The sequence below is a fragment of the Maylandia zebra genome, linkage group LG9 (genome assembly GCF_041146795.1).
Source record: "Maylandia zebra isolate NMK-2024a linkage group LG9, Mzebra_GT3a, whole genome shotgun sequence".
In the NCBI taxonomy this organism is placed as follows: domain Eukaryota; kingdom Metazoa; phylum Chordata; class Actinopteri; order Cichliformes; family Cichlidae; genus Maylandia; species Maylandia zebra.
Genome location: NC_135175.1, coordinates 18,642,117 through 18,647,708, shown reverse-complemented (window position 1 = coordinate 18,647,708; position 5,592 = coordinate 18,642,117). Strand labels below are relative to the sequence as shown.

The following is a 5,592-nucleotide window of genomic DNA, read 5'->3' as shown; positions in this document are numbered from 1 at the left end:
TGATTGGTGTATGGACTAAACCATTGTACAACATGTGGCACCCTAATTTTTAATCATATATATTTTTCATTTAATAAGACAAATGGGCTCTCTCGTTTTTTTAAATTGGTATTAGGACATAAAATTTCTTAAATGGAAAAATCTTAGCATTTAGCTATTGCACTCATTACAAAGCTGAAAAATTACTGCATACAGACCCTCATTCGTTTTCTCCTGCTCAGTCATCTTCTTCCCAGCAACCAGCAGCTCCTTTTCTCTGCTCATCTACCTTCTTCAACAAATCACCTAGCTCAGCTGTGAGAAGAAGCACTTTGCTTCTCTTTATCTTTGCCTGAACCTCTTAGTTTGTCATTCTGGTTTCAGGCTCCTCAGCTCTACCCTCAGCTGCACATTCACAGTCCCCAGATCATACATCATGTCTCTCAGCATTTGTATCTCAACCCAGATCGCTTCAGTGGACAAATCTGCACCATTGCTGTAGTCATGCAGAAGAACAGCAACACCTGAGCTACTAAAACTAAACGAACTAAACAACTGGTCGACTGTTTTTTCAAAAACTGTCTGCTCAGAGATAAAATGCGGTATTTCCTATGGCCTTCAATGTGCTGAATTAAAAATCAGACAATTAAAACAGCGGTCTGGCTTCTGTTTATTTAAGCACTTTGAGTGCTCAGATAGAGCAGAAAAGCCCAATATACAGTAACAACCACTCCGTTCACCACTTATTTATTAGATAGTTGAGTTTTAATCAGAAATACCGAGCCTATCTGTTTATGGCAGCTTCATGTAATATTTCACTTTTTGTCATTAGTGTATATAACAAGGTTAAAAATCTAAAAAAATTTTAAGTGAAGCTTAAAATGAAATGTTATATTAGTAGGCACAGTTCTATCTCAATTGTGTCTTGGTGGGATATTCACATGGCTGCATGTCTATCTGTCGATGTCTCCACAACAAAACCTGTTTGTTTATTGAACTAAGTTTGATTTTATTTTATTTATATACCACCAAAATCATAATTTCAGTTGCCCCAAGGTGCTTTATTATTTTTTTTGTAAGATGAAGACCCTAAAAAAATACAGAGAAAACCCGAAAAATTAGACGACCCCCTATGAGCAAGCACTTGGCAACAGTGGGGAGGAACTGCCAGAAGCCTATGTCTATTGCACCATAACTAAGGGAAGTTTCAGGGTCATCTGATCCAGCCCGAACTATGATTTTTATTCAAAAAAAGAAAAGTTTTAAGCCTAATCTTAAAAGTAGAGAGGGTGTCTGTCTCCTGAATCCAGCTGTGGAGCTGGTTCCACAGAACAAAGACAGAAAGATGAAACGTCTGCCTCCCATTGTACTTTCAAATATTCAGAGAACCACAAGTAAACCAGCAGTCTTAGAGCGAAGGGTTCTACTGAGGTGATATGGTACTGTGAGGTCTTAAAGATAAGATTATTCAGGACCCTGTATGTGAGGAGCAGGATTCAGTGAAGTCAGTGAAGAGAAGCCAGTATGGAAAAAATATGCTCTTCCCTTCTTGTCCATGTCAGTACTCTCGCTGCAGCATTTTGGATCAACTGAAGGCTTTTCAGGGAGTTTTTAGGACATGCTGATGATAACGAATTACGATAGTCCATCCTAGCAGTAATAAATCCATGAACTAGTTTTTCAGCATCACTCTGAGACAGGATGTTTCTAAATTTAGAGATATTATGAAAATACAAGAAAGCAGTCCTACACATTTGTTTAATATGCACATTGAGGAACATATCTTGGTCAAAAATAAGTCCAAGATCCCTCACAGTGTTACCGGAGGTCACGGTGATCAAGAGTAGGTATCTGGTTAGACGCCATGTTTGTAAGATTTTTAGGGCGACTACAATAACCTCAGTTTTATCTGAATTTGGAAGCAGGAAATTAGAGGTTGTGGAGGTTTTTAAGTGTTTAACAATGTGGCACTAATACTGGAACTGCAAAGGTCACATTCATTTCACAGGTGCAAGTTCTAAAAGTCATAGTCGTTTCAACAGAGTGATTCTTTAATCTCCTAAGACCCGAACTCTTTCATGGCATTCGTTTTTTATTTCTCTTTGCTTTTTGGGCTGATTGGGACCTGATGAACTTAAAAATAAAGAATTACCAGATTTTTTTTTTACCTGATTTTTGTTTCTGAGAAAAATGAGATCCACGTATTTAGTATTTAGTATGTATAGCGCTTTACTAGTCCCTAAGGACCCCAAAGCGTATGAGGACATTCGTTTTAAATTTCGATAGAACAGTGGCAGTATAATGTCCTCGTATGTGGATATCAGGCCCTTGTAGAGCAACATTTTGTATTTTGATCTAGACAACCCAAAATGTGATGTTCACATATGTGGACACCAGGTCCTAGGAGGTTAAGTAACTTGTAACTTTACTTTGCAATGTTACAGATGTTCTGCTACTAGGAAGCTCAAATCCAAGGTCAGAATAGAAGTCAAAAGGTCAGCAAACATAATATCAAAACTGCATTTCTTACATGATACAGTTGCAGTTCATGTTAGGCCAAAACTGGATGGATAGTTCAGGAAGAGTGTCCGTCTGCTGAAAATGAACACCTACTCTCATTTAGGAGATATTTACCGAAATTCAAGGACAAAATTAATTTCGGCCACTTCTGGTTTTAATAAAGAACATTTGGTCTTAGAACTGACACAACAGCAGTATCATCAAAACAGGAGCCGGCCAACGCATCCTTTTCAGTTTCAGTAACCAAAAATTTGTAACAATTTGTTTCAGAAGCATTTTGGCTGTAAATCAGTGTTATCAGAGTAATGAGTAACTCATGTCCATCCAATCTGCTATCTGTAGCTGAACAGCTGCAGAGGGAAAGTTTAAAAGTGTGTGCTCAGTCAATTACACTTTCACAGAATAAAATCAACATAACTGGCGATTTAAAAATTAATCTCTCTCTGAGGGTTCGCTAAAGAGGACGCTGATGGATGAAGCTATGATATCATATTGCTTGATTCTGACACATAAGATATGTTTTTACAAGAAAAAAAAATATCTATATAAAGATGTTTTTCAATAAAGTTTTGAATGTGTCAACTGCACTGAGTTATTCTTGCTTAATCAAAATGATCCAACTCAGATTAAAACTCTAGAAAACTGGAGCCATCTCGTAGAGCTGCCACCCAGGCAAAAGAAAAATACAAGTGTATCACGTTATAACGTGAAAGGTTTATTGTTCTAACAAGATACTTTTCCTGTTTGTACAATATACTATCATGTTTGTACAATATACTTTTCACGTTTGAACAACATAATATCACGTTATTACAATATACATAATTATCACGTTCGTACAATATAAATATTATATTGTACGAACGTGATAATTATATTGTTTGAACAATAAAATTTTCACGTTATAACATATATTTTATTGTTCGAGCATGATATATTGCCGTAAAGATACGGAAGTGTAAAACATAGTGAAGTGGGTGACAGTGCAGATCAGAGTGCGAGAAAATGGCTCGTTTATTGGAATTAATTAAGTTCTATTTTATGCTTGGATTGAGGCATGGGGAGATTTTGCTGTTATTGAGCAGTTTGGACAGTATTGTGATAAGCATGCGGACACTTAGAAGAAACCTAAAACGCATGGGACTGTACAGGAGAAAGAATGAGTCCGATCCGATTGAGGTGGCACGATTTCTTATTGATCAACTGGAGGGACATGGGAGGCTCCATGGATACAAACTACATCACCTGAACTGCATTCAGGCAGGTTATGTTGTCACGCAGAGTACTGTGAGACATTTACTGAAATATCTTGACCCTTACGGTGTTGAGCAACGACGCAGAAATCGCCTAATGCGACGCACGTATGTAAATCCTGGACCAAATTTCATGTGGCATGTTGACTCCTATGACAAACTGAAGCCTTTTGGAATCTGTATAAATGGAGCTATTGATGGGTTTTCGAGAGTTATGATTTGGCTTCATGCCTATTCAACAAACAATGATCCCAAAGTCATTGCTGGATATTTCATAGCAGAAGTTGAAAAGAGGATGGGAACACCTGCTAGGATTCGCTCTGATTTGGGAACAGAAAATGTCATAATGGCCGAGATGCAACGATTCTTGCGCTGGACTATGGATCCGAACGTCAGAAACTGTTTTATTACTGGATCCAGCAATCACAATCAGCGTATTGAAGGCTGGTGGGCCTTTCTGAGACGACATCATGCTCAGCACTGGATAAATCGTCTCCAGGAACTAAAAGACCATGATTGCTTTTCTGGATGTTTTTTGGACAAGCAGCTCATATTGTTTACGTGCCTGAACGTCATCGAGGTATGTAACCATGTTTATATTCTTTTAATGAGTCATTGTGTGTGTGTGTGTGTGTGTGTGTGTGTGTGTGTGTGTGTGTGTGTGTGTGTTAGAGAGAAAGAGAGACACGGAGAGAGAATAAAAAGTTTGCTTTAACACCTACCATGCACCATCCCTATTATCACTCCGTTGAGGATATGAAAAAAAAAATGCATATTTCACTGGCCAGAAACATAAAATCGCACTGTCTAAAACAATTCACGTTTAATAATTACTTAAAATTTTCCAAAGTATCACGTGTCTACCACTGTTATTCTTGTTGTTGAGTATTTTTGATAAACTCTGTTTTTCCGACTGTCATTGTGTGGTGCTTTTGATTGATTGATTGATTGATTGATTGATTGATTGATCGATCGATTGATTGATTGATTGATTGATTGATTGATTGATTGATTGATTGATTGATCGTACTTTATTCATCCCGAGGGAAATTGGGTTAAGGCTGCCAGCCGTGCCAGCGCCGTTTTGGGTAACATGTTGAGCCAAGAGAAATGTGTTCTTTTACTGATATGAGATTTTTTAATTTTTAATATTTAATAGGAAGAGCTGCAGCAAGTTGCACATATGTGGAACACCCACATAATACGCAGAAGCAGAAATGCAGTTGCTCCAAGTGGACGTCCGATTCTCATGTACACCATCCCTCATCTCTTTGGAGGACAGGATCATCTGAAAGAGGTTTCTTGGGAGGCAGTGGATGCTTGTAAGCAAGAATGTCAACAGAGAGGACCTTATACCTGTGATGAAACCGTTTTCAGCTTGTGTTGCCTTATAATGTCAGAGAACTTCTTACTTCCACCAAGCACAGCAGATGAATCCATTGAACTGTATCTCTTCCTGAGAGCCTATATACTGAAGGACTTATAAACCTAAATATAATTGGGCTTTGGGAATTTTTACGCATATATTTTTGGGTACAATGTTTTATTTGTGCAATAAACAATAGAAAAGACATTCATTATTATTTTGTTTGGATTTTCGGTTCAAGATAGTAGCAAGCAAGCATGTCTAAATATATTTAACCAAATCTGCGTACTCCAACCTTTTGGCATTTCCAATTATTTTTTAACGGAATTTCTATTATATCTGATTTCTGTTTTAAGACTGTCAAAAAAACATTTTTTAAACTGCTGATCCTATACATTATCATTCATGAAATATTGTTTTCAATTTTACTGAACACATTGTGCAACTGCTATTCATCCACGAACAGTTTCTTGT

General features: G+C 37.4%; 1 non-coding gene across 1 annotated transcript; it reads left to right on the top strand.

The window, feature by feature from the left end:
• Positions 1 to 3,440: 3,440 nt before the first annotated feature.
• On the top strand, positions 3,441 to 5,325 carry LOC106674568 (uncharacterized). The gene is made up of 2 exons (XR_013100111.1): positions 3,441 to 4,332; positions 4,912 to 5,325. It is a non-coding gene; the product is annotated as an uncharacterized LOC106674568 (transcript).
• Positions 5,326 to 5,592: the final 267 nt, after the last annotated feature.